This window comes from Hypomesus nipponensis, chromosome 20 (assembly GCF_054491055.1).
Source record: "Hypomesus nipponensis isolate SF chromosome 20, ASM5449105v1, whole genome shotgun sequence".
Taxonomy (NCBI): Eukaryota; Metazoa; Chordata; class Actinopteri; order Osmeriformes; family Osmeridae; genus Hypomesus; species Hypomesus nipponensis.
The window spans coordinates 4736164-4759490 of NC_140380.1; the positions used below are offsets into that span (position 1 = coordinate 4736164).

Consider the following 23327-nt stretch of genomic DNA (forward strand, 5'->3'; position numbering starts at 1 on the left):
GGGTCCTGCCTGTGTGACAATGAGCTGTACCGCCATCAGAGTCGAAGGAGCGGGAACATCTCTTCATTCTGGTGCCTTGAGAGGCTTTGCTGCATGCTGGGCATAACCTTGAAGCGCACCTAGCCGAAGAGAAAAAAAAAGCGTCGTGAGCCCTTCACGGCGCTCGAACCAAGGCGCCGTGGCTTAGTTGGTCAAAGCGCCTGTCTAGTAAACAGGAGATCCTGAGTTCGAATCTCAGCGGAGCCTATTTTTGGCGCAAGAGGAAAACCAAGCTCTCCCTGGTGACAGGTTCATTTGAAAGGTTGGCCTTGCAACTTGGCCCTCATCTTTGAGAGTGAGCAGAGCGAGCAGGAGAAGCAGAGCTCTCCCTGGTGGTCTAGTGGCTAGGATTCGGCGCTCTCACCGCCGCGGCCCGGGTTCGATTCCCGGTCAGGGAAACTTGTTTTTAGGCCTCTTTTAAAATGGGGGGGGATGTCCCTGCTGGTAGAGTAGCCTCGCTGTCATATAGGCAATATTTGACCCCAAAACATCCCTCCTTCGAGCCGGATTTGAACCAGCGACCTAAGGATTTCCAACCGCGCTTGACCTACAGTCCTCCGCTCTACCAACTGAGCTATCGAAGGGTGAACGAGTGAGAGTTAGGGAACAAGCTAGATGTTGAACTTGTTACCAGATTGGTCTCAGTGAACAGCTGCGGGGGTCACGAGGCCGAGTCTGCGTGATCTCAGTCAGGTTGCAATTCAAATTGCCTTTTTGGAGACTTCTTCTGTTTGCACATCAGAGTCTAGCTCGGAATGTTGCCTCCTTGCATGCACGTAGGCCTCGTGGCGCAACGGTAGCGCGTCTGACTCCAGATCAGAAGGTTGCGTGTTCAAATCACGTCGGGGTCAGTGGACATTATGTGTGGCCCTCCATTGGGGAAAGCATGTCTGTTCTTGGGGACGCCGTGAGAGCTCTCCCTTTTACAGAGCTGGCAAAATCAAGCTCTGATTGCTTCCTCAACGTGAGTCATGCCACCACTTCCAGGCAGGGCAAAGAAAAGCCCTTCGAAGGCACGCGTCTCCCAGCGTTTCCTCCTTGCGTTTGTCAGTCCTGGTTCTGTGGCGCCAGGGTCTCTGTGGCGCAATTGGTTAGCGCGTTCGGCTGTTAACCGAAAGGATGGTGGTTCGAGCCCACCCAGGGACGAGTGTTTTCTTGTTTGCTTCTGTCGTGGGTCCTGCCTGTGTGACAATGAGCTGTACCGCCATCAGAGTCGAAGGAGCGGGAACATCTCTTCATTCTGGTGCCTTGAGAGGCTTTGCTGCATGCTGGGCATAACCTTGAAGCGCACCTAGCCGAAGAGAAAAAAAAAGCGTCGTGAGCCCTTCACGGGGCTCCAACCAAGGCGCCGTGGCTTAGTTGGTCAAAGCGCCTGTCTAGTAAACAGGAGATCCTGAGTTCGAATCTCAGCGGAGCCTATTTTTGGCGCAAGAGGAAAACCAAGCTCTCCCTGGTGACAGGTTCATTTGAAAGGTTGGCCTTGCAACTTGGCCCTCATCTTTGAGAGTGAGCAGAGCGAGCAGGAGAAGCAGAGCTCTCCCTGGTGGTCTAGTGGCTAGGATTCGGCGCTCTCACCGCCGCGGCCCGGGTTCGATTCCCGGTCAGGGAAACTTGTTTTTAGGCCTCTTTTAAAATGGGGGGGGATGTCCCTGCTGGTAGAGTAGCCTCGCTGTCATATAGGCAATATTTGACCCCAAAACATCCCTCCTTCGAGCCGGATTTGAACCAGCGACCTAAGGATTTCCAACCGCGCTTGACCTACAGTCCTCCGCTCTACCAACTGAGCTATCGAAGGGTGAACGAGTGAGAGTTAGGGAACAAGCTAGATGTTGAACTTGTTACCAGATTGGTCTCAGTGAACAGCTGCGGGGGTCACGAGGCCGAGTCTGCGTGATCTCAGTCAGGTTGCAATTCAAATTGCCTTTTTGGAGACTTCTTCTGTTTGCACATCAGAGTCTAGCTCGGAATGTTGCCTCCTTGCATGCACGTAGGCCTCGTGGCGCAACGGTAGCGCGTCTGACTCCAGATCAGAAGGTTGCGTGTTCAAATCACGTCGGGGTCAGTGGACATTATGTGTGGCCCTCCATTGGGGAAAGCATGTCTGTTCTTGGAGACCCCGTGAAAGCTCTCTCTTTTACAGAGCTGGCAAAATCAAGCTCTGATTGCTTCCTCAACGTGAGTCATGCCACCACTTCCAGGCAGGGCAAAGAAAAGCCCTTCGAAGGCACGCGTCTCCCAGCGTTTCCTCCTTGCGTTTGTCAGTCCTGGTTCTGTGGAGCCAGGGTCTCTGTGGCGCAATTGGTTAGCGCGTTCGGCTGTTAACCGAAAGGATGGTGGTTCGAGCCCACCCAGGGACGAGTGTTTTCTTGTTTGCTTCTGTCGTGGGTCCTGCCTGTGTGACAATGAGCTGTACCGCCATCAGAGTCGAAGGAGCGGGAACATCTCTTCATTCTGGTGCCTTGAGAGGCTTTGCTGCATGCTGGGCATAACCTTGAAGCGCACCTAGCCGAAGAGAAAAAAAAAGCGTCGTGAGCCCTTCACGGCGCTCGAACCAAGGCGCCGTGGCTTAGTTGGTCAAAGCGCCTGTCTAGTAAACAGGAGATCCTGAGTTCGAATCTCAGCGGAGCCTATTTTTGGCGCAAGAGGAAAACCAAGCTCTCCCTGGTGACAGGTTCATTTGAAAGGTTGGCCTTGCAACTTGGCCCTCATCTTTGAGAGTGAGCAGAGCGAGCAGGAGAAGCAGAGCTCTCCCTGGTGGTCTAGTGGCTAGGATTCGGCGCTCTCACCGCCGCGGCCCGGGTTCGATTCCCGGTCAGGGAAACTTGTTTTTAGGCCTCTTTTAAAATGGGGGGGGATGTCCCTGCTGGTAGAGTAGCCTCGCTGTCATATAGGCAATATTTGACCCCAAAACATCCCTCCTTCGAGCCGGATTTGAACCAGCGACCTAAGGATTTCCAACCGCGCTTGACCTACAGTCCTCCGCTCTACCAACTGAGCTATCGAAGGGTGAACGAGTGAGAGTTAGGGAACAAGCTAGATGTTGAACTTGTTACCAGATTGGTCTCAGTGAACAGCTGCGGGGGTCACGAGGCCGAGTCTGCGTGATCTCAGTCAGGTTGCAATTCGAATTGCCTTTTTGGAGACTTCTTCTGTTTGCACATCAGAGTCTAGCTCGGAATGTTGCCTCCTTGCATGCACGTAGGCCTCGTGGCGCAACGGTAGGGCGTCTGACTCCAGATCAGAAGGTTGCGTGTTCAAATCACGTCGGGGTCAGTGGACATTATGTGTGGCCCTCCATTGGGGAAAGCATGTCTGTTCTTGGGGACGCCGTGAGAGCTCTCCCTTTTACAGAGCTGGCAAAATCAAGCTCTGATTGCTTCCTCAACGTGAGTCATGCCACCACTTCCAGGCAGGGCAAAGAAAAGCCCTTCGAAGGCAGGCGTCTCCCAGCGTTTCCTCCTTGCGTTTGTCAGTCCTGGTTCTGTGGAGCCAGGGTCTCTGTGGCGCAATTGGTTAGCGCGTTCGGCTGTTAACCGAAAGGATGGTGGTTCGAGCCCACCCAGGGACGAGTGTTTTCTTGTTTGCTTCTGTCGTGGGTCCTGCCTGTGTGACAATGAGCTGTACCGCCATCAGAGTCGAAGGAGCGGGAACATCTCTTCATTCTGGTGCCTTGAGAGGCTTTGCTGCATGCTGGGCATAACCTTGAAGCGCACCTAGCCGAAGAGAAAAAAAAAGCGTTGTGAGCCCTTCACGGGGCTCTAACCAAGGCGCCGTGGCTTAGTTGGTCAAAGCGCCTGTCTAGTAAACAGGAGATCCTGAGTTCGAATCTCAGCGGAGCCTATTTTTGGCGCAAGAGGAAAACCAAGCTCTCCCTGGTGACAGGTTCATTTGAAAGGTTGGCCTTGCAACTTGGCCCTCATCTTTGACAGTGAGCAGAGCGAGCAGGAGAAGCAGAGCTTTCCCTGGTGGTCTAGTGGCTAGGATTCGGCGCTCTCACCGCCGCGGCCCGGGTTCGATTCCCGGTCAGGGAAACTTGTTTTTAGGCCTCTTTTAAAATGGGGGGGGATGTCCCTGCTGGTAGAGTAGCCTCGCTGTCATATAGGCAATATTTGACCCCAAAACATCCCTCCTTCGAGCCGGATTTGAACCAGCGACCTAAGGATTTCCAACCGCGCTTGACCTACAGTCCTCCGCTCTACCAACTGAGCTATCGAAGGGTGAACGAGTGAGAGTTAGGGAACAAGCTAGATGTTGAACTTGTTACCAGATTGGTCTCAGTGAACAGCTGCGGGGGTCACGAGGCCGAGTCTGCGTGATCTCAGTCAGGTTGCAATTCAAATTGCCTTTTTGGAGACTTCTTCTGTTTGCACATCAGAGTCTAGCTCGGAATGTTGCCTCCTTGCATGCACGTAGGCCTCGTGGCGCAACGGTAGCGCGTCTGACTCCAGATCAGAAGGTTGCGTGTTCAAATCACGTCGGGGTCAGTGGACATTATGTGTGGCCCTCCATTGGGGAAAGCATGTCTGTTCTTGGAGACCCCGTGAAAGCTCTCTCTTTTACAGAGCTGGCAAAATCAAGCTCTGATTGCTTCCTCAACGTGAGTCATGCCACCACTTCCAGGCAGGGCAAAGAAAAGCTCTTCGAAGGCACGCGTCTCCCAGCGTTTCCTCCTTGCGTTTGTCAGTCCTGGTTCTGTGGAGCCAGGGTCTCTGTGGCGCAATTGGTTAGCGCGTTCGGCTGTTAACCGAAAGGATGGTGGTTCGAGCCCACCCAGGGACGAGTGTTTTCTTGTTTGCTTCTGTCGTGGGTCCTGCCTGTGTGACAATGAGCTGTACCGCCATCAGAGTCGAAGGAGCGGGAACATCTCTTCATTCTGGTGCCTTGAGAGGCTTTGCTGCATGCTGGGCATAACCTTGAAGCGCACCTAGCCGAAGAGAAAAAAAAAGCGTCGTGAGCCCTTCACGGCGCTCGAACCAAGGCGCCGTGGCTTAGTTGGTCAAAGCGCCTGTCTAGTAAACAGGAGATCCTGAGTTCGAATCTCAGCGGAGCCTATTTTTGGCGCAAGAGGAAAACCAAGCTCTCCCTGGTGACAGGTTCATTTGAAAGGTTGGCCTTGCAACTTGGCCCTCATCTTTGACAGTGAGCAGAGCGAGCAGGAGAAGCAGAGCTCTCCCTGGTGGTCTAGTGGCTAGGATTCGGCGCTCTCACCGCCGCGGCCCGGGTTCGATTCCCGGTCAGGGAAACTTGTTTTTAGGCCTCTTTTAAAATGGGGGGGGATGTCCCTGCTGGCAGAGTAGCCTCGCTGTCATATAGGCAATATTTGACCCCAAAACATCCCTCCTTCGAGCCGGATTTGAACCAGCGACCTAAGGATTTCCAACCGCGCTTGACCTACAGTCCTCCGCTCTACCAACTGAGCTATCGAAGGGTGAACGAGTGAGAGTTAGGGAACAAGCTAGATGTTGAACTTGTTACCAGATTGGTCTCAGTGAACAGCTGCGGGGGTCACGAGGCCGAGTCTGCGTGATCTCAGTCAGGTTGCAATTCAAATTGCCTTTTTGGAGACTTCTTCTGTTTGCACATCAGAGTCTAGCTCGGAATGTTGCCTCCTTGCATGCACGTAGGCCTCGTGGCGCAACGGTAGCGCGTCTGACTCCAGATCAGAAGGTTGCGTGTTCAAATCACGTCGGGGTCAGTGGACATTATGTGTGGCCCTCCATTGGGGAAAGCATGTCTGTTCTTGGGGACGCCGTGAGAGCTCTCCCTTTTACAGAGCTGGCAAAATCAAGCTCTGATTGCTTCCTCAACGTGAGTCATGCCACCACTTCCAGGCAGGGCAAAGAAAAGCCCTTCGAAGGCACGCGTCTCCCAGCGTTTCCTCCTTGCGTTTGTCAGTCCTGGTTCTGTGGCGCCAGGGTCTCTGTGGCGCAATTGGTTAGCGCGTTCGGCTGTTAACCGAAAGGATGGTGGTTCGAGCCCACCCAGGGACGAGTGTTTTCTTGTTTGCTTCTGTCGTGGGTCCTGCCTGTGTGACAATGAGCTGTACCGCCATCAGAGTCGAAGGAGCGGGAACATCTCTTCATTCTGGTGCCTTGAGAGGCTTTGCTGCATGCTGGGCATAACCTTGAAGCGCACCTAGCCGAAGAGAAAAAAAAAGGGTCGTGAGCCCTTCACGGGGCTCCAACCAAGGCGCCGTGGCTTAGTTGGTCAAAGCGCCTGTCTAGTAAACAGGAGATCCTGAGTTCGAATCTCAGCGGAGCCTATTTTTGGCGCAAGAGGAAAACCAAGCTCTCCCTGGTGACAGGTTCATTTGAAAGGTTGGCCTTGCAACTTGGCCCTCATCTTTGACAGTGAGCAGAGCGAGCAGGAGAAGCAGAGCTCTCCCTGGTGGTCTAGTGGCTAGGATTCGGCGCTCTCACCGCCGCGGCCCGGGTTCGATTCCCGGTCAGGGAAACTTGTTTTTAGGCCTCTTTTAAAATGGGGGGGGATGTCCCTGCTGGTAGAGTAGCCTCGCTGTCATATAGGCAATATTTGACCCCAAAACATCCCTCCTTCGAGCCGGATTTGAACCAGCGACCTAAGGATTTCCAACCGCGCTTGACCTACAGTCCTCCGCTCTACCAACTGAGCTATCGAAGGGTGAACGAGTGAGAGTTAGGGAACAAGCTAGATGTTGAACTTGTTACCAGATTGGTCTCAGTGAACAGCTGCGGGGGTCACGAGGCCGAGTCTGCGTGATCTCAGTCAGGTTGCAATTCAAATTGCCTTTTTGGAGACTTCTTCTGTTTGCACATCAGAGTCTAGCTCGGAATGTTGCCTCCTTGCATGCACGTAGGCCTCGTGGCGCAACGGTAGCGCGTCTGACTCCAGATCAGAAGGTTGCGTGTTCAAATCACGTCGGGGTCAGTGGACATTATGTGTGGCCCTCCATTGGGGAAAGCATGTCTGTTCTTGGAGACCCCGTGAAAGCTCTCTCTTTTACAGAGCTGGCAAAATCAAGCTCTGATTGCTTCCTCAACGTGAGTCATGCCACCACTTCCAGGCAGGGCAAAGAAAAGCCCTTCGAAGGCACGCGTCTCCCAGCGTTTCCTCCTTGCGTTTGTCAGTCCTGGTTCTGTGGAGCCAGGGTCTCTGTGGCGCAATTGGTTAGCGCGTTCGGCTGTTAACCGAAAGGATGGTGGTTCGAGCCCACCCAGGGACGAGTGTTTTCTTGTTTGCTTCTGTCGTGGGTCCTGCCTGTGTGACAATGAGCTGTACCGCCATCAGAGTCGAAGGAGCGGGAACATCTCTTCATTCTGGTGCCTTGAGAGGCTTTGCTGCATGCTGGGCATAACCTTGAAGCGCACCTAGCCGAAGAGAAAAAAAAAGCGTCGTGAGCCCTTCACGGCGCTCGAACCAAGGCGCCGTGGCTTAGTTGGTCAAAGCGCCTGTCTAGTAAACAGGAGATCCTGAGTTCGAATCTCAGCGGAGCCTATTTTTGGCGCAAGAGGAAAACCAAGCTCTCCCTGGTGACAGGTTCATTTGAAAGGTTGGCCTTGCAACTTGGCCCTCATCTTTGAGAGTGAGCAGAGCGAGCAGGAGAAGCAGAGCTCTCCCTGGTGGTCTAGTGGCTAGGATTCGGCGCTCTCACCGCCGCGGCCCGGGTTCGATTCCCGGTCAGGGAAACTTGTTTTTAGGCCTCTTTTAAAATGGGGGGGGATGTCCCTGCTGGTAGAGTAGCCTCGCTGTCATATAGGCAATATTTGACCCCAAAACATCCCTCCTTCGAGCCGGATTTGAACCAGCGACCTAAGGATTTCCAACCGCGCTTGACCTACAGTCCTCCGCTCTACCAACTGAGCTATCGAAGGGTGAACGAGTGAGAGTTAGGGAACAAGCTAGATGTTGAACTTGTTACCAGATTGGTCTCAGTGAACAGCTGCGGGGGTCACGAGGCCGAGTCTGCGTGATCTCAGTCAGGTTGCAATTCAAATTGCCTTTTTGGAGACTTCTTCTGTTTGCACATCAGAGTCTAGCTCGGAATGTTGCCTCCTTGCATGCACGTAGGCCTCGTGGCGCAACGGTAGCGCGTCTGACTCCAGATCAGAAGGTTGCGTGTTCAAATCACGTCGGGGTCAGTGGACATTATGTGTGGCCCTCCATTGGGGAAAGCATGTCTGTTCTTGGGGACGCCGTGAGAGCTCTCCCTTTTACAGAGCTGGCAAAATCAAGCTCTGATTGCTTCCTCAACGTGAGTCATGCCACCACTTCCAGGCAGGGCAAAGAAAAGCCCTTCGAAGGCACGCGTCTCCCAGCGTTTCCTCCTTGCGTTTGTCAGTCCTGGTTCTGTGGCGCCAGGGTCTCTGTGGCGCAATTGGTTAGCGCGTTCGGCTGTTAACCGAAAGGATGGTGGTTCGAGCCCACCCAGGGACGAGTGTTTTCTTGTTTGCTTCTGTCGTGGGTCCTGCCTGTGTGACAATGAGCTGTACCGCCATCAGAGTCGAAGGAGCGGGAACATCTCTTCATTCTGGTGCCTTGAGAGGCTTTGCTGCATGCTGGGCATAACCTTGAAGCGCACCTAGCCGAAGAGAAAAAAAAAGCGTCGTGAGCCCTTCACGGGGCTCCAACCAAGGCGCCGTGGCTTAGTTGGTCAAAGCGCCTGTCTAGTAAACAGGAGATCCTGAGTTCGAATCTCAGCGGAGCCTATTTTTGGCGCAAGAGGAAAACCAAGCTCTCCCTGGTGACAGGTTCATTTGAAAGGTTGGCCTTGCAACTTGGCCCTCATCTTTGAGAGTGAGCAGAGCGAGCAGGAGAAGCAGAGCTCTCCCTGGTGGTCTAGTGGCTAGGATTCGGCGCTCTCACCGCCGCGGCCCGGGTTCGATTCCCGGTCAGGGAAACTTGTTTTTAGGCCTCTTTTAAAATGGGGGGGGATGTCCCTGCTGGTAGAGTAGCCTCGCTGTCATATAGGCAATATTTGACCCCAAAACATCCCTCCTTCGAGCCGGATTTGAACCAGCGACCTAAGGATTTCCAACCGCGCTTGACCTACAGTCCTCCGCTCTACCAACTGAGCTATCGAAGGGTGAACGAGTGAGAGTTAGGGAACAAGCTAGATGTTGAACTTGTTACCAGATTGGTCTCAGTGAACAGCTGCGGGGGTCACGAGGCCGAGTCTGCGTGATCTCAGTCAGGTTGCAATTCAAATTGCCTTTTTGGAGACTTCTTCTGTTTGCACATCAGAGTCTAGCTCGGAATGTTGCCTCCTTGCATGCACGTAGGCCTCGTGGCGCAACGGTAGCGCGTCTGACTCCAGATCAGAAGGTTGCGTGTTCAAATCACGTCGGGGTCAGTGGACATTATGTGTGGCCCTCCATTGGGGAAAGCATGTCTGTTCTTGGGGACGCCGTGAGAGCTCTCCCTTTTACAGAGCTGGCAAAATCAAGCTCTGATTGCTTCCTCAACGTGAGTCATGCCACCACTTCCAGGCAGGGCAAAGAAAAGCCCTTCGAAGGCACGCGTCTCCCAGCGTTTCCTCCTTGCGTTTGTCAGTCCTGGTTCTGTGGCGCCAGGGTCTCTGTGGCGCAATTGGTTAGCGCGTTCGGCTGTTAACCGAAAGGATGGTGGTTCGAGCCCACCCAGGGACGAGTGTTTTCTTGTTTGCTTCTGTCGTGGGTCCTGCCTGTGTGACAATGAGCTGTACCGCCATCAGAGTCGAAGGAGCGGGAACATCTCTTCATTCTGGTGCCTTGAGAGGCTTTGCTGCATGCTGGGCATAACCTTGAAGCGCACCTAGCCGAAGAGAAAAAAAAAGCGTCGTGAGCCCTTCGCGGGGCTCCAACCAAGGCGCCGTGGCTTAGTTGGTCAAAGCGCCTGTCTAGTAAACAGGAGATCCTGAGTTCGAATCTCAGCGGAGCCTATTTTTGGCGCAAGAGGAAAACCAAGCTCTCCCTGGTGACAGGTTCATTTGAAAGGTTGGCCTTGCAACTTGGCCCTCATCTTTGACAGTGAGCAGAGCGAGCAGGAGAAGCAGAGCTCTCCCTGGTGGTCTAGTGGCTAGGATTCGGCGCTCTCACCGCCGCGGCCCGGGTTCGATTCCCGGTCAGGGAAACTTGTTTTTAGGCCTCTTTTAAAATGGGGGGGGATGTCCCTGCTGGTAGAGTAGCCTCGCTGTCATATAGGCAATATTTGACCCCAAAACATCCCTCCTTCGAGCCGGATTTGAACCAGCGACCTAAGGATTTCCAACCGCGCTTGACCTACAGTCCTCCGCTCTACCAACTGAGCTATCGAAGGGTGAACGAGTGAGAGTTAGGGAACAAGCTAGATGTTGAACTTGTTACCAGATTGGTCTCAGTGAACAGCTGCGGGGGTCACGAGGCCGAGTCTGCGTGATCTCAGTCAGGTTGCAATTCAAATTGCCTTTTTGGAGACTTCTTCTGTTTGCACATCAGAGTCTAGCTCGGAATGTTGCCTCCTTGCATGCACGTAGGCCTCGTGGCGCAACGGTAGCGCGTCTGACTCCAGATCAGAAGGTTGCGTGTTCAAATCACGTCGGGGTCAGTGGACATTATGTGTGGCCCTCCATTGGGGAAAGCATGTCTGTTCTTGGAGACCCCGTGAAAGCTCTCTCTTTTACAGAGCTGGCAAAATCAAGCTCTGATTGCTTCCTCAACGTGAGTCATGCCACCACTTCCAGGCAGGGCAAAGAAAAGCCCTTCGAAGGCACGCGTCTCCCAGCGTTTCCTCCTTGCGTTTGTCAGTCCTGGTTCTGTGGAGCCAGGGTCTCTGTGGCGCAATTGGTTAGCGCGTTCGGCTGTTAACCGAAAGGATGGTGGTTCGAGCCCACCCAGGGACGAGTGTTTTCTTGTTTGCTTCTGTCGTGGGTCCTGCCTGTGTGACAATGAGCTGTACCGCCATCAGAGTCGAAGGAGCGGGAACATCTCTTCATTCTGGTGCCTTGAGAGGCTTTGCTGCATGCTGGGCATAACCTTGAAGCGCACCTAGCCGAAGAGAAAAAAAAAGCGTCGTGAGCCCTTCACGGCGCTCGAACCAAGGCGCCGTGGCTTAGTTGGTCAAAGCGCCTGTCTAGTAAACAGGAGATCCTGAGTTCGAATCTCAGCGGAGCCTATTTTTGGCGCAAGAGGAAAACCAAGCTCTCCCTGGTGACAGGTTCATTTGAAAGGTTGGCCTTGCAACTTGGCCCTCATCTTTGAGAGTGAGCAGAGCGAGCAGGAGAAGCAGAGCTCTCCCTGGTGGTCTAGTGGCTAGGATTCGGCGCTCTCACCGCCGCGGCCCGGGTTCGATTCCCGGTCAGGGAAACTTGTTTTTAGGCCTCTTTTAAAATGGGGGGGGATGTCCCTGCTGGTAGAGTAGCCTCGCTGTCATATAGGCAATATTTGACCCCAAAACATCCCTCCTTCGAGCCGGATTTGAACCAGCGACCTAAGGATTTCCAACCGCGCTTGACCTACAGTCCTCCGCTCTACCAACTGAGCTATCGAAGGGTGAACGAGTGAGAGTTAGGGAACAAGCTAGATGTTGAACTTGTTACCAGATTGGTCTCAGTGAACAGCTGCGGGGGTCACGAGGCCGAGTCTGCGTGATCTCAGTCAGGTTGCAATTCAAATTGCCTTTTTGGAGACTTCTTCTGTTTGCACATCAGAGTCTAGCTCGGAATGTTGCCTCCTTGCATGCACGTAGGCCTCGTGGCGCAACGGTAGCGCGTCTGACTCCAGATCAGAAGGTTGCGTGTTCAAATCACGTCGGGGTCAGTGGACATTATGTGTGGCCCTCCATTGGGGAAAGCATGTCTGTTCTTGGGGACGCCGTGAGAGCTCTCCCTTTTACAGAGCTGGCAAAATCAAGCTCTGATTGCTTCCTCAACGTGAGTCATGCCACCACTTCCAGGCAGGGCAAAGAAAAGCCCTTCGAAGGCACGCGTCTCCCAGCGTTTCCTCCTTGCGTTTGTCAGTCCTGGTTCTGTGGCGCCAGGGTCTCTGTGGCGCAATTGGTTAGCGCGTTCGGCTGTTAACCGAAAGGATGGTGGTTCGAGCCCACCCAGGGACGAGTGTTTTCTTGTTTGCTTCTGTCGTGGGTCCTGCCTGTGTGACAATGAGCTGTACCGCCATCAGAGTCGAAGGAGCGGGAACATCTCTTCATTCTGGTGCCTTGAGAGGCTTTGCTGCATGCTGGGCATAACCTTGAAGCGCACCTAGCCGAAGAGAAAAAAAAAGCGTCGTGAGCCCTTCACGGGGCTCCAACCAAGGCGCCGTGGCTTAGTTGGTCAAAGCGCCTGTCTAGTAAACAGGAGATCCTGAGTTCGAATCTCAGCGGAGCCTATTTTTGGCGCAAGAGGAAAACCAAGCTCTCCCTGGTGACAGGTTCATTTGAAAGGTTGGCCTTGCAACTTGGCCCTCATCTTTGAGAGTGAGCAGAGCGAGCAGGAGAAGCAGAGCTCTCCCTGGTGGTCTAGTGGCTAGGATTCGGCGCTCTCACCGCCGCGGCCCGGGTTCGATTCCCGGTCAGGGAAACTTGTTTTTAGGCCTCTTTTAAAATGGGGGGGGATGTCCCTGCTGGTAGAGTAGCCTCGCTGTCATATAGGCAATATTTGACCCCAAAACATCCCTCCTTCGAGCCGGATTTGAACCAGCGACCTAAGGATTTCCAACCGCGCTTGACCTACAGTCCTCCGCTCTACCAACTGAGCTATCGAAGGGTGAACGAGTGAGAGTTAGGGAACAAGCTAGATGTTGAACTTGTTACCAGATTGGTCTCAGTGAACAGCTGCGGGGGTCACGAGGCCGAGTCTGCGTGATCTCAGTCAGGTTGCAATTCAAATTGCCTTTTTGGAGACTTCTTCTGTTTGCACATCAGAGTCTAGCTCGGAATGTTGCCTCCTTGCATGCACGTAGGCCTCGTGGCGCAACGGTAGCGCGTCTGACTCCAGATCAGAAGGTTGCGTGTTCAAATCACGTCGGGGTCAGTGGACATTATGTGTGGCCCTCCATTGGGGAAAGCATGTCTGTTCTTGGGGACGCCGTGAGAGCTCTCCCTTTTACAGAGCTGGCAAAATCAAGCTCTGATTGCTTCCTCAACGTGAGTCATGCCACCACTTCCAGGCAGGGCAAAGAAAAGCCCTTCGAAGGCACGCGTCTCCCAGCGTTTCCTCCTTGCGTTTGTCAGTCCTGGTTCTGTGGCGCCAGGGTCTCTGTGGCGCAATTGGTTAGCGCGTTCGGCTGTTAACCGAAAGGATGGTGGTTCGAGCCCACCCAGGGACGAGTGTTTTCTTGTTTGCTTCTGTCGTGGGTCCTGCCTGTGTGACAATGAGCTGTACCGCCATCAGAGTCGAAGGAGCGGGAACATCTCTTCATTCTGGTGCCTTGAGAGGCTTTGCTGCATGCTGGGCATAACCTTGAAGCGCACCTAGCCGAAGAGAAAAAAAAAGCGTCGTGAGCCCTTCGCGGGGCTCCAACCAAGGCGCCGTGGCTTAGTTGGTCAAAGCGCCTGTCTAGTAAACAGGAGATCCTGAGTTCGAATCTCAGCGGAGCCTATTTTTGGCGCAAGAGGAAAACCAAGCTCTCCCTGGTGACAGGTTCATTTGAAAGGTTGGCCTTGCAACTTGGCCCTCATCTTTGACAGTGAGCAGAGCGAGCAGGAGAAGCAGAGCTCTCCCTGGTGGTCTAGTGGCTAGGATTCGGCGCTCTCACCGCCGCGGCCCGGGTTCGATTCCCGGTCAGGGAAACTTGTTTTTAGGCCTCTTTTAAAATGGGGGGGGATGTCCCTGCTGGTAGAGTAGCCTCGCTGTCATATAGGCAATATTTGACCCCAAAACATCCCTCCTTCGAGCCGGATTTGAACCAGCGACCTAAGGATTTCCAACCGCGCTTGACCTACAGTCCTCCGCTCTACCAACTGAGCTATCGAAGGGTGAACGAGTGAGAGTTAGGGAACAAGCTAGATGTTGAACTTGTTACCAGATTGGTCTCAGTGAACAGCTGCGGGGGTCACGAGGCCGAGTCTGCGTGATCTCAGTCAGGTTGCAATTCAAATTGCCTTTTTGGAGACTTCTTCTGTTTGCACATCAGAGTCTAGCTCGGAATGTTGCCTCCTTGCATGCACGTAGGCCTCGTGGCGCAACGGTAGCGCGTCTGACTCCAGATCAGAAGGTTGCGTGTTCAAATCACGTCGGGGTCAGTGGACATTATGTGTGGCCCTCCATTGGGGAAAGCATGTCTGTTCTTGGAGACCCCGTGAAAGCTCTCTCTTTTACAGAGCTGGCAAAATCAAGCTCTGATTGCTTCCTCAACGTGAGTCATGCCACCACTTCCAGGCAGGGCAAAGAAAAGCTCTTCGAAGGCACGCGTCTCCCAGCGTTTCCTCCTTGCGTTTGTCAGTCCTGGTTCTGTGGAGCCAGGGTCTCTGTGGCGCAATTGGTTAGCGCGTTCGGCTGTTAACCGAAAGGATGGTGGTTCGAGCCCACCCAGGGACGAGTGTTTTCTTGTTTGCTTCTGTCGTGGGTCCTGCCTGTGTGACAATGAGCTGTACCGCCATCAGAGTCGAAGGAGCGGGAACATCTCTTCATTCTGGTGCCTTGAGAGGCTTTGCTGCATGCTGGGCATAACCTTGAAGCGCACCTAGCCGAAGAGAAAAAAAAAGCGTTGTGAGCCCTTCACGGCGCTCGAACCAAGGCGCCGTGGCTTAGTTGGTCAAAGCGCCTGTCTAGTAAACAGGAGATCCTGAGTTCGAATCTCAGCGGAGCCTATTTTTGGCGCAAGAGGAAAACCAAGCTCTCCCTGGTGACAGGTTCATTTGAAAGGTTGGCCTTGCAACTTGGCCCTCATCTTTGAGAGTGAGCAGAGCGAGCAGGAGAAGCAGAGCTCTCCCTGGTGGTCTAGTGGCTAGGATTCGGCGCTCTCACCGCCGCGGCCCGGGTTCGATTCCCGGTCAGGGAAACTTGTTTTTAGGCCTCTTTTAAAATGGGGGGGGATGTCCCTGCTGGCAGAGTAGCCTCGCTGTCATATAGGCAATATTTGACCCCAAAACATCCCTCCTTCGAGCCGGATTTGAACCAGCGACCTAAGGATTTCCAACCGCGCTTGACCTACAGTCCTCCGCTCTACCAACTGAGCTATCGAAGGGTGAACGAGTGAGAGTTAGGGAACAAGCTAGATGTTGAACTTGTTACCAGATTGGTCTCAGTGAACAGCTGCGGGGGTCACGAGGCCGAGTCTGCGTGATCTCAGTCAGGTTGCAATTCAAATTGCCTTTTTGGAGACTTCTTCTGTTTGCACATCAGAGTCTAGCTCGGAATGTTGCCTCCTTGCATGCACGTAGGCCTCGTGGCGCAACGGTAGCGCGTCTGACTCCAGATCAGAAGGTTGCGTGTTCAAATCACGTCGGGGTCAGTGGACATTATGCGTGGCCCTCCATTGGGGAAAGCATGTCTGTTCTTGGGGACGCCGTGAGAGCTCTCCCTTTTACAGAGCTGGCAAAATCAAGCTCTGATTGCTTCCTCAACGTGAGTCATGCCACCACTTCCAGGCAGGGCAAAGAAAAGCCCTTCGAAGGCACGCGTCTCCCAGCGTTTCCTCCTTGCGTTTGTCAGTCCTGGTTCTGTGGCGCCAGGGTCTCTGTGGCGCAATTGGTTAGCGCGTTCGGCTGTTAACCGAAAGGATGGTGGTTCGAGCCCACCCAGGGACGAGTGTTTTCTTGTTTGCTTCTGTCGTGGGTCCTGCCTGTGTGACAATGAGCTGTACCGCCATCAGAGTCGAAGGAGCGGGAACATCTCTTCATTCTGGTGCCTTGAGAGGCTTTGCTGCATGCTGGGCATAACCTTGAAGCGCACCTAGCCGAAGAGAAAAAAAAAGCGTCGTGAGCCCTTCACGGGGCTCCAACCAAGGCGCCGTGGCTTAGTTGGTCAAAGCGCCTGTCTAGTAAACAGGAGATCCTGAGTTCGAATCTCAGCGGAGCCTATTTTTGGCGCAAGAGGAAAACCAAGCTCTCCCTGGTGACAGGTTCATTTGAAAGGTTGGCCTTGCAACTTGGCCCTCATCTTTGACAGTGAGCAGAGCGAGCAGGAGAAGCAGAGCTCTCCCTGGTGGTCTAGTGGCTAGGATTCGGCGCTCTCACCGCCGCGGCCCGGGTTCGATTCCCGGTCAGGGAAACTTGTTTTTAGGCCTCTTTTAAAATGGGGGGGGATGTCCCTGCTGGCAGAGTAGCCTCGCTGTCATATAGGCAATATTTGACCCCAAAACATCCCTCCTTCGAGCCGGATTTGAACCAGCGACCTAAGGATTTCCAACCGCGCTTGACCTACAGTCCTCCGCTCTACCAACTGAGCTATCGAAGGGTGAACGAGTGAGAGTTAGGGAACAAGCTAGATGTTGAACTTGTTACCAGATTGGTCTCAGTGAACAGCTGCGGGGGTCACGAGGCCGAGTCTGCGTGATCTCAGTCAGGTTGCAATTCAAATTGCCTTTTTGGAGACTTCTTCTGTTTGCACATCAGAGTCTAGCTCGGAATGTTGCCTCCTTGCATGCACGTAGGCCTCGTGGCGCAACGGTAGCGCGTCTGACTCCAGATCAGAAGGTTGCGTGTTCAAATCACGTCGGGGTCAGTGGACATTATGCGTGGCCCTCCATTGGGGAAAGCATGTCTGTTCTTGGGGACGCCGTGAGAGCTCTCCCTTTTACAGAGCTGGCAAAATCAAGCTCTGATTGCTTCCTCAACGTGAGTCATGCCACCACTTCCAGGCAGGGCAAAGAAAAGCCCTTCGAAGGCACGCGTCTCCCAGCGTTTCCTCCTTGCGTTTGTCAGTCCTGGTTCTGTGGCGCCAGGGTCTCTGTGGCGCAATTGGTTAGCGCGTTCGGCTGTTAACCGAAAGGATGGTGGTTCGAGCCCACCCAGGGACGAGTGTTTTCTTGTTTGCTTCTGTCGTGGGTCCTGCCTGTGTGACAATGAGCTGTACCGCCATCAGAGTCGAAGGAGCGGGAACATCTCTTCATTCTGGTGCCTTGAGAGGCTTTGCTGCATGCTGGGCATAACCTTGAAGCGCACCTAGCCGAAGAGAAAAAAAAAGCGTCGTGAGCCCTTCACGGGGCTCTAACCAAGGCGCCGTGGCTTAGTTGGTCAAAGCGCCTGTCTAGTAAACAGGAGATCCTGAGTTCGAATCTCAGCGGAGCCTATTTTTGGCGCAAGAGGAAAACCAAGCTCTCCCTGGTGACAGGTTCATTTGAAAGGTTGGCCTTGCAACTTGGCCCTCATCTTTGACAGTGAGCAGAGCGAGCAGGAGAAGCAGAGCTCTCCCTGGTGGTCTAGTGGCTAGGATTCGGCGCTCTCACCGCCGCGGCCCGGGTTCGATTCCCGGTCAGGGAAACTTGTTTTTAGGCCTCTTTTAAAATGGGGGGGGATGTCCCTGCTGGTAGAGTAGCCTCGCTGTCATATAGGCAATATTTGACCCCAAAACATCCCTCCTTCGAGCCGGATTTGAACCAGCGACCTAAGGATTTCCAACCGCGCTTGACCTACAGTCCTCCGCTCTACCAACTGAGCTATCGAAGGGTGAACGAGTGAGAGTTAGGGAACAAGCTAGATGTTGAACTTGTTACCAGATTGGTCTCAGTGAACAGCTGCGGGGGTCACGAGGCCGAGTCTGCGTGATCTCAGTCAGGTTGCAATTCAAATTGCCTTTTTGGAGACTTCTTCTGTTTGCACATCAGAGTCTAGCTCGGAATGTTGCCTCCTTGCATGCACGTAGGCCTCGTGGCGCAACGGTAGCGCGTCTGACTCCAGATCAGAAGGTTGCGTGTTCAAATCACGTCGGGGTCAGTGGACATTATGTGTGGCCCTCCATTGGGGAAAGCATGTCTGTTCTTGGGGACGCCGTGAGAGCTCTCCCTTTTACAGAGCTGGCAAAATCAAGCTCTGATTGCTTCCTCAACGTGAGTCATGCCACCACTTCCAGGCAGGGCAAAGAAAAGCCCTTCGAAGGCACGCGTCTCCCAGCGTTTCCTCCTTGCGTTTGTCAGTCCTGGTTCTGTGGCGCCAGGGTCTCTGTGGCGCAATTGGTTAGCGCGTTCGGCTGTTAACCGAAAGGATGGTGGTTCGAGCCCACCCAGGGACGAGTGTTTTCTTGTTTGCTTCTGTCGTGGGTCCTGCCTGTGTGACAATGAGCTGTACCGCCATCAGAGTCGAAGGAGCGGGAACATCTCTTCATTCTGGTGCCTTGAGAGGCTTTGCTGCATGCTGGGCATAACCTTGAAGCGCACCTAGCCGAAGAGAAAAAAAAAGCGTCGTGAGCCCTTCGCGGGGCTCCAACCAAGGCGCCGTGGCTTAGTTGGTCAAAGCGCCTGTCTAGTAAACAGGAGATCCTGAGTTCGAATCTCAGCGGAGCCTATTTTTGGCGCAAGAGGAAAACCAAGCTCTCCCTGGTGACAGGTTCATTTGAAAGGTTGGCCTTGCAACTTGGCCCTCATCTTTGACAGTGAGCAGAGCGAGCAGGAGAAGCAGAGCTCTCCCTGGTGGTCTAGTGGCTAGGATTCGGCGCTCTCACCGCCGCGGCCCGGGTTCGATTCCCGGTCAGGGAAACTTGTTTTTAGGCCTCTTTTAAAATGGGGGGGGGGATGTCCCTGCTGGTAGAGTAGCCTCGCTGTCATATAGGCAATATTTGACCCCAAAACATCCCTCCTTCGAGCCGGATTTGAACCAGCGACCTAAGGATTTCCAACCACGCTTGACCTACAGTCCTCCGCTCTACCAACTGAGCTATCGAAGGGTGAACGAGTGAGAGTTAGGGAACAAGCTAGATGTTGAACTTGTTACCAGATTGGTCTCAGTGAACAGCTGCGGGGGTCACGAGGCCGAGTCTGCGTGATCTCAGTCAGGTTGCAATTCAAATTGCCTTTTTGGAGACTTCTTCTGTTTGCACATCAGAGTCTAGCTCGGAATGTTGCCTCCTTGCATGCACGTAGGCCTCGTGGCGCAACGGTAGCGCGTCTGACTCCAGATCAGAAGGTTGCGTGTTCAAATCACGTCGGGGTCAGTGGACATTATGTGTGGCCCTCCATTGGGGAAAGCATGTCTGTTCTTGGGGACGCCGTGAGAGCTCTCCCTTTTACAGAGCTGGCAAAATCAAGCTCTGATTGCTTCCTCAACGTGAGTCATGCCACCACTTCCAGGCAGGGCAAAGAAAAGCCCTTCGAAGGCACGCGTCTCCCAGCGTTTCCTCCTTGCGTTTGTCAGTCCTGGTTCTGTGGCGCCAGGGTCTCTGTGGCGCAATTGGTTAGCGCGTTCGGCTGTTAACCGAAAGGATGGTGGTTCGAGCCCACCCAGGGACGAGTGTTTTCTTGTTTGCTTCTGTCGTGGGTCCTGCCTGTGTGACAATGAGCTGTACCGCCATCAGAGTCGAAGGAGCGGGAACATCTCTTCATTCTGGTGCCTTGAGAGGCTTTGCTGCATGCTGGGCATAACCTTGAAGCGCACCTAGCCGAAGAGAAAAAAAAAGCGTCGTGAGCCCTTCGCGGGGCTCCAACCAAGGCGCCGTGGCTTAGTTGGTCAAAGCGCCTGTCTAGTAAACAGGAGATCCTGAGTTCGAATCTCAGCGGAGCCTATTTTTGGCGCAAGAGGAAAACCAAGCTCTCCCTGGTGACAGGTTCATTTGAAAGGTTGGCCTTGCAACTTGGCCCTCATCTTTGACAGTGAGCAGAGCGAGCAGGAGAAGCAGAGCTCTCCCTGGTGGTCTAGTGGCTAGGATTCGGCGCTCTCACCGCCGCGGCCCGGGTTCGATTCCCGGTCAGGGAAACTTGTTTTTAGGCCTCTTTTAAAATGGGGGGGGGATGTCCCTGCTGGTAGAGTAGCCTCGCTGTCATATAGGCAATATTTGACCCCAAAACATCCCTCCTTCGAGCCGGATTTGAACCAGCGACCTAAGGATTTCCAACCGCGCTTGACCTACAGTCCTCCGCTCTACCAACTGAGCTATCGAAGGGTGAACGAGTGAGAGTTAGGGAACAAGCTAGATGTTGAACTTGTTACCAGATTGGTCTCAGTGAACAGCTGCGGGGGTCACGAGGCCGAGTCTGCGTGATCTCAGTCAGGTTGCAATTCAAATTGCCTTTTTGGAAACTTCTTCTGTTTGCACATCAGAGTCTAGCTCGGAATGTTGCCTCCTTGCATGCACGTAGGCCTCGTGGCGCAACGGTAGCGCGTCTGACTCCAGATCAGAAGGTTGCGTGTTCAAATCACGTCGGGGTCAGTGGACATTATGTGTGGCCCTCCATTGGGGAAAGCATGTCTGTTCTTGGGGACGCCGTGAGAGCTCTCCCTTTTACAGAGCTGGCAAAATCAAGCTCTGATTGCTTCCTCAACGTGAGTCATGCCACCACTTCCAGGCAGGGCAAAGAAAAGCCCTTCGAAGGCACGCGTCTCCCAGCGTTTCCTCCTTGCGTTTGTCAGTCCTGGTTCTGTGGCGCCAGGGTCTCTGTGGCGCAATTGGTTAGCGCGTTCGGCTGTTAACCGAAAGGATGGTGGTTCGAGCCCACCCAGGGACGAGTGTTTTCTTGTTTGCTTCTGTCGTGGGTCCTGCCTGTGTGACAATGAGCTGTACCGCCATCAGAGTCGAAGGAGCGGGAACATCTCTTCATTCTGGTGCCTTGAGAGGCTTTGCTGCATGCTGGGCATAACCTTGAAGCGCACCTAGCCGAAGAGAAAAAAAAAGCGTCGTGAGCCCTTCACGGGGCTCCAACCAAGGCGCCGTGGCTTAGTTGGTCAAAGCGCCTGTCTAGTAAACAGGAGATCCTGAGTTCGAATCTCAGCGGAGCCTATTTTTGGCGCAAGAGGAAAACCAAGCTCTCCCTGGTGACAGGTTCATTTGAAAGGTTGGCCTTGCAACTTGGCCCTCATCTTTGACAGTGAGCAGAGCGAGCAGGAGAAGCAGAGCTCTCCCTGGTGGTCTAGTGGCTAGGATTCGGCGCTCTCACCGCCGCGGCCCGGGTTCGATTCCCGGTCAGGGAAACTTGTTTTTAGGCCTCTTTTAAAATGGGGGGGGATGTCCCTGCTGGCAGAGTAGCCTCGCTGTCATATAGGCAATATTTGACCCCAAAACATCCCTCCTTCGAGCCGGATTTGAACCAGCGACCTAAGGATTTCCAACCGCGCTTGACCTACAGTCCTCCGCTCTACCAACTGAGCTATCGAAGGGTGAACGAGTGAGAGTTAGGGAACAAGCTAGATGTTGAACTTGTTACCAGATTGGTCTCAGTGAACAGCTGCGGGGGTCACGAGGCCGAGTCTGCGTGATCTCAGTCAGGTTGCAATTCGAATTGCCTTTTTGGAGACTTCTTCTGTTTGCACATCAGAGTCTAGCTCGGAATGTTGCCTCCTTGCATGCACGTAGGCCTCGTGGCGCAACGGTAGCGCGTCTGACTCCAGATCAGAAGGTTGCGTGTTCAAATCACGTCGGGGTCAGTGGACATTATGTGTGGCCCTCCATTGGGGAAAGCATGTCTGTTCTTGGGGACGCCGTGAGAGCTCTCCCTTTTACAGAGCTGGCAAAATCAAGCTCTGATTGCTTCCTCAACGTGAGTCATGCCACCACTTCCAGGCAGGGCAAAGAAAAGCCCTTCGAAGGCACGCGTCTCCCAGCGTTTCCTCCTTGCGTTTGTCAGTCCTGGTTCTGTGGAGCCAGGGTCTCTGTGGCGCAATTGGTTAGCGCGTTCGGCTGTTAACCGAAAGGATGGTGGTTCGAGCCCACCCAGGGACGAGTGTTTTCTTGTTTGCTTCTGTCGTGGGTCCTGCCTGTGTGACAATGAGCTGTACCGCCATCAGAGTCGAAGGAGCGGGAACATCTCTTCATTCTGGTGCCTTGAGAGGCTTTGCTGCATGCTGGGCATAACCTTGAAGCGCACCTAGCCGAAGAGAAAAAAAAAGCGTCGTGAGCCCTTCACGGGGCTCTAACCAAGGCGCCGTGGCTTAGTTGGTCAAAGCGCCTGTCTAGTAAACAGGAGATCCTGAGTTCGAATCTCAGCGGAGCCTATTTTTGGCGCAAGAGGAAAACCAAGCTCTCCCTGGTGACAGGTTCATTTGAAAGGTTGGCCTTGCAACTTGGCCCTCATCTTTGACAGTGAGCAGAGCGAGCAGGAGAAGCAGAGCTCTCCCTGGTGGTCTAGTGGCTAGGATTCGGCGCTCTCACCGCCGCGGCCCGGGTTCGATTCCCGGTCAGGGAAACTTGTTTTTAGGCCTCTTTTAAAATGGGGGGGGATGTCCCTGCTGGTAGAGTAGCCTCGCTGTCATATAGGCAATATTTGACCCCAAAACATCCCTCCTTCGAGCCGGATTTGAACCAGCGACCTAAGGATTTCCAACCGCGCTTGACCTACAGTCCTCCGCTCTACCAACTGAGCTATCGAAGGGTGAACGAGTGAGAGTTAGGGAACAAGCTAGATGTTGAACTTGTTACCAGATTGGTCTCAGTGAACAGCTGCGGGGGTCACGAGGCCGAGTCTGCGTGATCTCAGTCAGGTTGCAATTCAAATTGCCTTTTTGGAGACTTCTTCTGTTTGCACATCAGAGTCTAGCTCGGAATGTTGCCTCCTTGCATGCACGTAGGCCTCGTGGCGCAACGGTAGCGCGTCTGACTCCAGATCAGAAGGTTGCGTGTTCAAATCACGTCGGGGTCAGTGGACATTATGTGTGGCCCTCCATTGGGGAAAGCATGTCTGTTCTTGGGGACGCCGTGAGAGCTCTCCCTTTTACAGAGCTGGCAAAATCAAGCTCTGATTGCTTCCTCAACGTGAGTCATGCCACCACTTCCAGGCAGGGCAAAGAAAAGCCCTTCGAAGGCACGCGTCTCCCAGCGTTTCCTCCTTGCGTTTGTCAGTCCTGGTTCTGTGGCGCCAGGGTCTCTGTGGCGCAATTGGTTAGCGCGTTCGGCTGTTAACCGAAAGGATGGTGGTTCGAGCCCACCCAGGGACGAGTGTTTTCTTGTTTGCTTCTGTCGTGGGTCCTGCCTGTGTGACAATGAGCTGTACCGCCATCAGAGTCGAAGGAGCGGGAACATCTCTTCATTCTGGTGCCTTGAGAGGCTTTGCTGCATGCTGGGCATAACCTTGAAGCGCACCTAGCCGAAGAGAAAAAAAAAGCGTCGTGAGCCCTTCGCGGGGCTCCAACCAAGGCGCCGTGGCTTAGTTGGTCAAAGCGCCTGTCTAGTAAACAGGAGATCCTGAGTTCGAATCTCAGCGGAGCCTATTTTTGGCGCAAGAGGAAAACCAAGCTCTCCCTGGTGACAGGTTCATTTGAAAGGTTGGCCTTGCAAC

The 23327-nt window shown here is 53.8% G+C and overlaps 1 protein-coding gene and 96 non-coding genes across 97 annotated transcripts in view; 78 read left to right on the forward strand and 19 right to left on the reverse strand.

Annotated features, from left to right (window-relative positions):
• Positions 1–23327, forward strand: part of LOC146245696 (retinal guanylyl cyclase 2-like) — a 77315-nt gene that overhangs the window by 27930 nt on the left and 26058 nt on the right. The gene's annotated exons all lie outside the window — the stretch shown is intronic.
• On the forward strand, positions 173–246 carry trnat-agu (transfer RNA threonine (anticodon AGU)). The gene has a single exon. It is a non-coding gene; the product is annotated as a tRNA-Thr (tRNA).
• Positions 366–437, forward strand: trnae-cuc (transfer RNA glutamic acid (anticodon CUC)). Its single transcript has one exon. It is a non-coding gene; the product is annotated as a tRNA-Glu (tRNA).
• Positions 534–623, reverse strand: trnay-gua (transfer RNA tyrosine (anticodon GUA)). The gene is given in 2 exon segments: positions 534–569; positions 587–623. It is a non-coding gene; the product is annotated as a tRNA-Tyr (tRNA).
• trnaw-cca (transfer RNA tryptophan (anticodon CCA)) lies at positions 819–890 on the forward strand. The gene has a single exon. It is a non-coding gene; the product is annotated as a tRNA-Trp (tRNA).
• On the forward strand, positions 1112–1185 carry trnan-guu (transfer RNA asparagine (anticodon GUU)). The gene has a single exon. It is a non-coding gene; the product is annotated as a tRNA-Asn (tRNA).
• Positions 1384–1457, forward strand: trnat-agu (transfer RNA threonine (anticodon AGU)). Its single transcript has one exon. It is a non-coding gene; the product is annotated as a tRNA-Thr (tRNA).
• On the forward strand, positions 1577–1648 carry trnae-cuc (transfer RNA glutamic acid (anticodon CUC)). Its single transcript has one exon. It is a non-coding gene; the product is annotated as a tRNA-Glu (tRNA).
• trnay-gua (transfer RNA tyrosine (anticodon GUA)) lies at positions 1745–1834 on the reverse strand. Its single transcript is given in 2 exon segments — positions 1745–1780; positions 1798–1834. It is a non-coding gene; the product is annotated as a tRNA-Tyr (tRNA).
• trnaw-cca (transfer RNA tryptophan (anticodon CCA)) lies at positions 2030–2101 on the forward strand. Its single transcript has one exon. It is a non-coding gene; the product is annotated as a tRNA-Trp (tRNA).
• trnan-guu (transfer RNA asparagine (anticodon GUU)) lies at positions 2323–2396 on the forward strand. Its single transcript has one exon. It is a non-coding gene; the product is annotated as a tRNA-Asn (tRNA).
• On the forward strand, positions 2595–2668 carry trnat-agu (transfer RNA threonine (anticodon AGU)). Its single transcript has one exon. It is a non-coding gene; the product is annotated as a tRNA-Thr (tRNA).
• trnae-cuc (transfer RNA glutamic acid (anticodon CUC)) lies at positions 2788–2859 on the forward strand. The gene has a single exon. It is a non-coding gene; the product is annotated as a tRNA-Glu (tRNA).
• Positions 2956–3045, reverse strand: trnay-gua (transfer RNA tyrosine (anticodon GUA)). Its single transcript is given in 2 exon segments — positions 2956–2991; positions 3009–3045. It is a non-coding gene; the product is annotated as a tRNA-Tyr (tRNA).
• trnaw-cca (transfer RNA tryptophan (anticodon CCA)) lies at positions 3241–3312 on the forward strand. The gene has a single exon. It is a non-coding gene; the product is annotated as a tRNA-Trp (tRNA).
• On the forward strand, positions 3534–3607 carry trnan-guu (transfer RNA asparagine (anticodon GUU)). The gene has a single exon. It is a non-coding gene; the product is annotated as a tRNA-Asn (tRNA).
• On the forward strand, positions 3806–3879 carry trnat-agu (transfer RNA threonine (anticodon AGU)). Its single transcript has one exon. It is a non-coding gene; the product is annotated as a tRNA-Thr (tRNA).
• On the forward strand, positions 3999–4070 carry trnae-cuc (transfer RNA glutamic acid (anticodon CUC)). The gene has a single exon. It is a non-coding gene; the product is annotated as a tRNA-Glu (tRNA).
• Positions 4167–4256, reverse strand: trnay-gua (transfer RNA tyrosine (anticodon GUA)). The gene is given in 2 exon segments: positions 4167–4202; positions 4220–4256. It is a non-coding gene; the product is annotated as a tRNA-Tyr (tRNA).
• On the forward strand, positions 4452–4523 carry trnaw-cca (transfer RNA tryptophan (anticodon CCA)). The gene has a single exon. It is a non-coding gene; the product is annotated as a tRNA-Trp (tRNA).
• trnan-guu (transfer RNA asparagine (anticodon GUU)) lies at positions 4745–4818 on the forward strand. The gene has a single exon. It is a non-coding gene; the product is annotated as a tRNA-Asn (tRNA).
• Positions 5017–5090, forward strand: trnat-agu (transfer RNA threonine (anticodon AGU)). Its single transcript has one exon. It is a non-coding gene; the product is annotated as a tRNA-Thr (tRNA).
• On the forward strand, positions 5210–5281 carry trnae-cuc (transfer RNA glutamic acid (anticodon CUC)). Its single transcript has one exon. It is a non-coding gene; the product is annotated as a tRNA-Glu (tRNA).
• Positions 5378–5467, reverse strand: trnay-gua (transfer RNA tyrosine (anticodon GUA)). The gene is given in 2 exon segments: positions 5378–5413; positions 5431–5467. It is a non-coding gene; the product is annotated as a tRNA-Tyr (tRNA).
• trnaw-cca (transfer RNA tryptophan (anticodon CCA)) lies at positions 5663–5734 on the forward strand. Its single transcript has one exon. It is a non-coding gene; the product is annotated as a tRNA-Trp (tRNA).
• Positions 5956–6029, forward strand: trnan-guu (transfer RNA asparagine (anticodon GUU)). Its single transcript has one exon. It is a non-coding gene; the product is annotated as a tRNA-Asn (tRNA).
• Positions 6228–6301, forward strand: trnat-agu (transfer RNA threonine (anticodon AGU)). Its single transcript has one exon. It is a non-coding gene; the product is annotated as a tRNA-Thr (tRNA).
• Positions 6421–6492, forward strand: trnae-cuc (transfer RNA glutamic acid (anticodon CUC)). The gene has a single exon. It is a non-coding gene; the product is annotated as a tRNA-Glu (tRNA).
• Positions 6589–6678, reverse strand: trnay-gua (transfer RNA tyrosine (anticodon GUA)). The gene is given in 2 exon segments: positions 6589–6624; positions 6642–6678. It is a non-coding gene; the product is annotated as a tRNA-Tyr (tRNA).
• On the forward strand, positions 6874–6945 carry trnaw-cca (transfer RNA tryptophan (anticodon CCA)). The gene has a single exon. It is a non-coding gene; the product is annotated as a tRNA-Trp (tRNA).
• trnan-guu (transfer RNA asparagine (anticodon GUU)) lies at positions 7167–7240 on the forward strand. Its single transcript has one exon. It is a non-coding gene; the product is annotated as a tRNA-Asn (tRNA).
• On the forward strand, positions 7439–7512 carry trnat-agu (transfer RNA threonine (anticodon AGU)). The gene has a single exon. It is a non-coding gene; the product is annotated as a tRNA-Thr (tRNA).
• Positions 7632–7703, forward strand: trnae-cuc (transfer RNA glutamic acid (anticodon CUC)). Its single transcript has one exon. It is a non-coding gene; the product is annotated as a tRNA-Glu (tRNA).
• trnay-gua (transfer RNA tyrosine (anticodon GUA)) lies at positions 7800–7889 on the reverse strand. The gene is given in 2 exon segments: positions 7800–7835; positions 7853–7889. It is a non-coding gene; the product is annotated as a tRNA-Tyr (tRNA).
• On the forward strand, positions 8085–8156 carry trnaw-cca (transfer RNA tryptophan (anticodon CCA)). Its single transcript has one exon. It is a non-coding gene; the product is annotated as a tRNA-Trp (tRNA).
• trnan-guu (transfer RNA asparagine (anticodon GUU)) lies at positions 8378–8451 on the forward strand. Its single transcript has one exon. It is a non-coding gene; the product is annotated as a tRNA-Asn (tRNA).
• trnat-agu (transfer RNA threonine (anticodon AGU)) lies at positions 8650–8723 on the forward strand. Its single transcript has one exon. It is a non-coding gene; the product is annotated as a tRNA-Thr (tRNA).
• Positions 8843–8914, forward strand: trnae-cuc (transfer RNA glutamic acid (anticodon CUC)). Its single transcript has one exon. It is a non-coding gene; the product is annotated as a tRNA-Glu (tRNA).
• On the reverse strand, positions 9011–9100 carry trnay-gua (transfer RNA tyrosine (anticodon GUA)). Its single transcript is given in 2 exon segments — positions 9011–9046; positions 9064–9100. It is a non-coding gene; the product is annotated as a tRNA-Tyr (tRNA).
• Positions 9296–9367, forward strand: trnaw-cca (transfer RNA tryptophan (anticodon CCA)). Its single transcript has one exon. It is a non-coding gene; the product is annotated as a tRNA-Trp (tRNA).
• Positions 9589–9662, forward strand: trnan-guu (transfer RNA asparagine (anticodon GUU)). Its single transcript has one exon. It is a non-coding gene; the product is annotated as a tRNA-Asn (tRNA).
• Positions 9861–9934, forward strand: trnat-agu (transfer RNA threonine (anticodon AGU)). Its single transcript has one exon. It is a non-coding gene; the product is annotated as a tRNA-Thr (tRNA).
• trnae-cuc (transfer RNA glutamic acid (anticodon CUC)) lies at positions 10054–10125 on the forward strand. Its single transcript has one exon. It is a non-coding gene; the product is annotated as a tRNA-Glu (tRNA).
• On the reverse strand, positions 10222–10311 carry trnay-gua (transfer RNA tyrosine (anticodon GUA)). The gene is given in 2 exon segments: positions 10222–10257; positions 10275–10311. It is a non-coding gene; the product is annotated as a tRNA-Tyr (tRNA).
• Positions 10507–10578, forward strand: trnaw-cca (transfer RNA tryptophan (anticodon CCA)). Its single transcript has one exon. It is a non-coding gene; the product is annotated as a tRNA-Trp (tRNA).
• trnan-guu (transfer RNA asparagine (anticodon GUU)) lies at positions 10800–10873 on the forward strand. The gene has a single exon. It is a non-coding gene; the product is annotated as a tRNA-Asn (tRNA).
• On the forward strand, positions 11072–11145 carry trnat-agu (transfer RNA threonine (anticodon AGU)). The gene has a single exon. It is a non-coding gene; the product is annotated as a tRNA-Thr (tRNA).
• On the forward strand, positions 11265–11336 carry trnae-cuc (transfer RNA glutamic acid (anticodon CUC)). Its single transcript has one exon. It is a non-coding gene; the product is annotated as a tRNA-Glu (tRNA).
• trnay-gua (transfer RNA tyrosine (anticodon GUA)) lies at positions 11433–11522 on the reverse strand. The gene is given in 2 exon segments: positions 11433–11468; positions 11486–11522. It is a non-coding gene; the product is annotated as a tRNA-Tyr (tRNA).
• Positions 11718–11789, forward strand: trnaw-cca (transfer RNA tryptophan (anticodon CCA)). Its single transcript has one exon. It is a non-coding gene; the product is annotated as a tRNA-Trp (tRNA).
• Positions 12011–12084, forward strand: trnan-guu (transfer RNA asparagine (anticodon GUU)). Its single transcript has one exon. It is a non-coding gene; the product is annotated as a tRNA-Asn (tRNA).
• Positions 12283–12356, forward strand: trnat-agu (transfer RNA threonine (anticodon AGU)). The gene has a single exon. It is a non-coding gene; the product is annotated as a tRNA-Thr (tRNA).
• trnae-cuc (transfer RNA glutamic acid (anticodon CUC)) lies at positions 12476–12547 on the forward strand. Its single transcript has one exon. It is a non-coding gene; the product is annotated as a tRNA-Glu (tRNA).
• trnay-gua (transfer RNA tyrosine (anticodon GUA)) lies at positions 12644–12733 on the reverse strand. The gene is given in 2 exon segments: positions 12644–12679; positions 12697–12733. It is a non-coding gene; the product is annotated as a tRNA-Tyr (tRNA).
• trnaw-cca (transfer RNA tryptophan (anticodon CCA)) lies at positions 12929–13000 on the forward strand. Its single transcript has one exon. It is a non-coding gene; the product is annotated as a tRNA-Trp (tRNA).
• On the forward strand, positions 13222–13295 carry trnan-guu (transfer RNA asparagine (anticodon GUU)). Its single transcript has one exon. It is a non-coding gene; the product is annotated as a tRNA-Asn (tRNA).
• trnat-agu (transfer RNA threonine (anticodon AGU)) lies at positions 13494–13567 on the forward strand. The gene has a single exon. It is a non-coding gene; the product is annotated as a tRNA-Thr (tRNA).
• trnae-cuc (transfer RNA glutamic acid (anticodon CUC)) lies at positions 13687–13758 on the forward strand. The gene has a single exon. It is a non-coding gene; the product is annotated as a tRNA-Glu (tRNA).
• Positions 13855–13944, reverse strand: trnay-gua (transfer RNA tyrosine (anticodon GUA)). Its single transcript is given in 2 exon segments — positions 13855–13890; positions 13908–13944. It is a non-coding gene; the product is annotated as a tRNA-Tyr (tRNA).
• On the forward strand, positions 14140–14211 carry trnaw-cca (transfer RNA tryptophan (anticodon CCA)). The gene has a single exon. It is a non-coding gene; the product is annotated as a tRNA-Trp (tRNA).
• On the forward strand, positions 14433–14506 carry trnan-guu (transfer RNA asparagine (anticodon GUU)). Its single transcript has one exon. It is a non-coding gene; the product is annotated as a tRNA-Asn (tRNA).
• trnat-agu (transfer RNA threonine (anticodon AGU)) lies at positions 14705–14778 on the forward strand. The gene has a single exon. It is a non-coding gene; the product is annotated as a tRNA-Thr (tRNA).
• trnae-cuc (transfer RNA glutamic acid (anticodon CUC)) lies at positions 14898–14969 on the forward strand. Its single transcript has one exon. It is a non-coding gene; the product is annotated as a tRNA-Glu (tRNA).
• Positions 15066–15155, reverse strand: trnay-gua (transfer RNA tyrosine (anticodon GUA)). Its single transcript is given in 2 exon segments — positions 15066–15101; positions 15119–15155. It is a non-coding gene; the product is annotated as a tRNA-Tyr (tRNA).
• trnaw-cca (transfer RNA tryptophan (anticodon CCA)) lies at positions 15351–15422 on the forward strand. Its single transcript has one exon. It is a non-coding gene; the product is annotated as a tRNA-Trp (tRNA).
• Positions 15644–15717, forward strand: trnan-guu (transfer RNA asparagine (anticodon GUU)). The gene has a single exon. It is a non-coding gene; the product is annotated as a tRNA-Asn (tRNA).
• trnat-agu (transfer RNA threonine (anticodon AGU)) lies at positions 15916–15989 on the forward strand. The gene has a single exon. It is a non-coding gene; the product is annotated as a tRNA-Thr (tRNA).
• Positions 16109–16180, forward strand: trnae-cuc (transfer RNA glutamic acid (anticodon CUC)). The gene has a single exon. It is a non-coding gene; the product is annotated as a tRNA-Glu (tRNA).
• On the reverse strand, positions 16277–16366 carry trnay-gua (transfer RNA tyrosine (anticodon GUA)). The gene is given in 2 exon segments: positions 16277–16312; positions 16330–16366. It is a non-coding gene; the product is annotated as a tRNA-Tyr (tRNA).
• Positions 16562–16633, forward strand: trnaw-cca (transfer RNA tryptophan (anticodon CCA)). The gene has a single exon. It is a non-coding gene; the product is annotated as a tRNA-Trp (tRNA).
• On the forward strand, positions 16855–16928 carry trnan-guu (transfer RNA asparagine (anticodon GUU)). The gene has a single exon. It is a non-coding gene; the product is annotated as a tRNA-Asn (tRNA).
• Positions 17127–17200, forward strand: trnat-agu (transfer RNA threonine (anticodon AGU)). The gene has a single exon. It is a non-coding gene; the product is annotated as a tRNA-Thr (tRNA).
• Positions 17320–17391, forward strand: trnae-cuc (transfer RNA glutamic acid (anticodon CUC)). The gene has a single exon. It is a non-coding gene; the product is annotated as a tRNA-Glu (tRNA).
• Positions 17488–17577, reverse strand: trnay-gua (transfer RNA tyrosine (anticodon GUA)). Its single transcript is given in 2 exon segments — positions 17488–17523; positions 17541–17577. It is a non-coding gene; the product is annotated as a tRNA-Tyr (tRNA).
• trnaw-cca (transfer RNA tryptophan (anticodon CCA)) lies at positions 17773–17844 on the forward strand. Its single transcript has one exon. It is a non-coding gene; the product is annotated as a tRNA-Trp (tRNA).
• Positions 18066–18139, forward strand: trnan-guu (transfer RNA asparagine (anticodon GUU)). The gene has a single exon. It is a non-coding gene; the product is annotated as a tRNA-Asn (tRNA).
• On the forward strand, positions 18338–18411 carry trnat-agu (transfer RNA threonine (anticodon AGU)). Its single transcript has one exon. It is a non-coding gene; the product is annotated as a tRNA-Thr (tRNA).
• Positions 18531–18602, forward strand: trnae-cuc (transfer RNA glutamic acid (anticodon CUC)). Its single transcript has one exon. It is a non-coding gene; the product is annotated as a tRNA-Glu (tRNA).
• trnay-gua (transfer RNA tyrosine (anticodon GUA)) lies at positions 18701–18790 on the reverse strand. The gene is given in 2 exon segments: positions 18701–18736; positions 18754–18790. It is a non-coding gene; the product is annotated as a tRNA-Tyr (tRNA).
• trnaw-cca (transfer RNA tryptophan (anticodon CCA)) lies at positions 18986–19057 on the forward strand. Its single transcript has one exon. It is a non-coding gene; the product is annotated as a tRNA-Trp (tRNA).
• On the forward strand, positions 19279–19352 carry trnan-guu (transfer RNA asparagine (anticodon GUU)). Its single transcript has one exon. It is a non-coding gene; the product is annotated as a tRNA-Asn (tRNA).
• Positions 19551–19624, forward strand: trnat-agu (transfer RNA threonine (anticodon AGU)). Its single transcript has one exon. It is a non-coding gene; the product is annotated as a tRNA-Thr (tRNA).
• On the forward strand, positions 19744–19815 carry trnae-cuc (transfer RNA glutamic acid (anticodon CUC)). Its single transcript has one exon. It is a non-coding gene; the product is annotated as a tRNA-Glu (tRNA).
• trnay-gua (transfer RNA tyrosine (anticodon GUA)) lies at positions 19913–20002 on the reverse strand. Its single transcript is given in 2 exon segments — positions 19913–19948; positions 19966–20002. It is a non-coding gene; the product is annotated as a tRNA-Tyr (tRNA).
• On the forward strand, positions 20198–20269 carry trnaw-cca (transfer RNA tryptophan (anticodon CCA)). Its single transcript has one exon. It is a non-coding gene; the product is annotated as a tRNA-Trp (tRNA).
• On the forward strand, positions 20491–20564 carry trnan-guu (transfer RNA asparagine (anticodon GUU)). The gene has a single exon. It is a non-coding gene; the product is annotated as a tRNA-Asn (tRNA).
• On the forward strand, positions 20763–20836 carry trnat-agu (transfer RNA threonine (anticodon AGU)). The gene has a single exon. It is a non-coding gene; the product is annotated as a tRNA-Thr (tRNA).
• trnae-cuc (transfer RNA glutamic acid (anticodon CUC)) lies at positions 20956–21027 on the forward strand. Its single transcript has one exon. It is a non-coding gene; the product is annotated as a tRNA-Glu (tRNA).
• trnay-gua (transfer RNA tyrosine (anticodon GUA)) lies at positions 21124–21213 on the reverse strand. The gene is given in 2 exon segments: positions 21124–21159; positions 21177–21213. It is a non-coding gene; the product is annotated as a tRNA-Tyr (tRNA).
• On the forward strand, positions 21409–21480 carry trnaw-cca (transfer RNA tryptophan (anticodon CCA)). The gene has a single exon. It is a non-coding gene; the product is annotated as a tRNA-Trp (tRNA).
• Positions 21702–21775, forward strand: trnan-guu (transfer RNA asparagine (anticodon GUU)). Its single transcript has one exon. It is a non-coding gene; the product is annotated as a tRNA-Asn (tRNA).
• Positions 21974–22047, forward strand: trnat-agu (transfer RNA threonine (anticodon AGU)). The gene has a single exon. It is a non-coding gene; the product is annotated as a tRNA-Thr (tRNA).
• trnae-cuc (transfer RNA glutamic acid (anticodon CUC)) lies at positions 22167–22238 on the forward strand. Its single transcript has one exon. It is a non-coding gene; the product is annotated as a tRNA-Glu (tRNA).
• On the reverse strand, positions 22335–22424 carry trnay-gua (transfer RNA tyrosine (anticodon GUA)). The gene is given in 2 exon segments: positions 22335–22370; positions 22388–22424. It is a non-coding gene; the product is annotated as a tRNA-Tyr (tRNA).
• On the forward strand, positions 22620–22691 carry trnaw-cca (transfer RNA tryptophan (anticodon CCA)). The gene has a single exon. It is a non-coding gene; the product is annotated as a tRNA-Trp (tRNA).
• trnan-guu (transfer RNA asparagine (anticodon GUU)) lies at positions 22913–22986 on the forward strand. Its single transcript has one exon. It is a non-coding gene; the product is annotated as a tRNA-Asn (tRNA).
• trnat-agu (transfer RNA threonine (anticodon AGU)) lies at positions 23185–23258 on the forward strand. The gene has a single exon. It is a non-coding gene; the product is annotated as a tRNA-Thr (tRNA).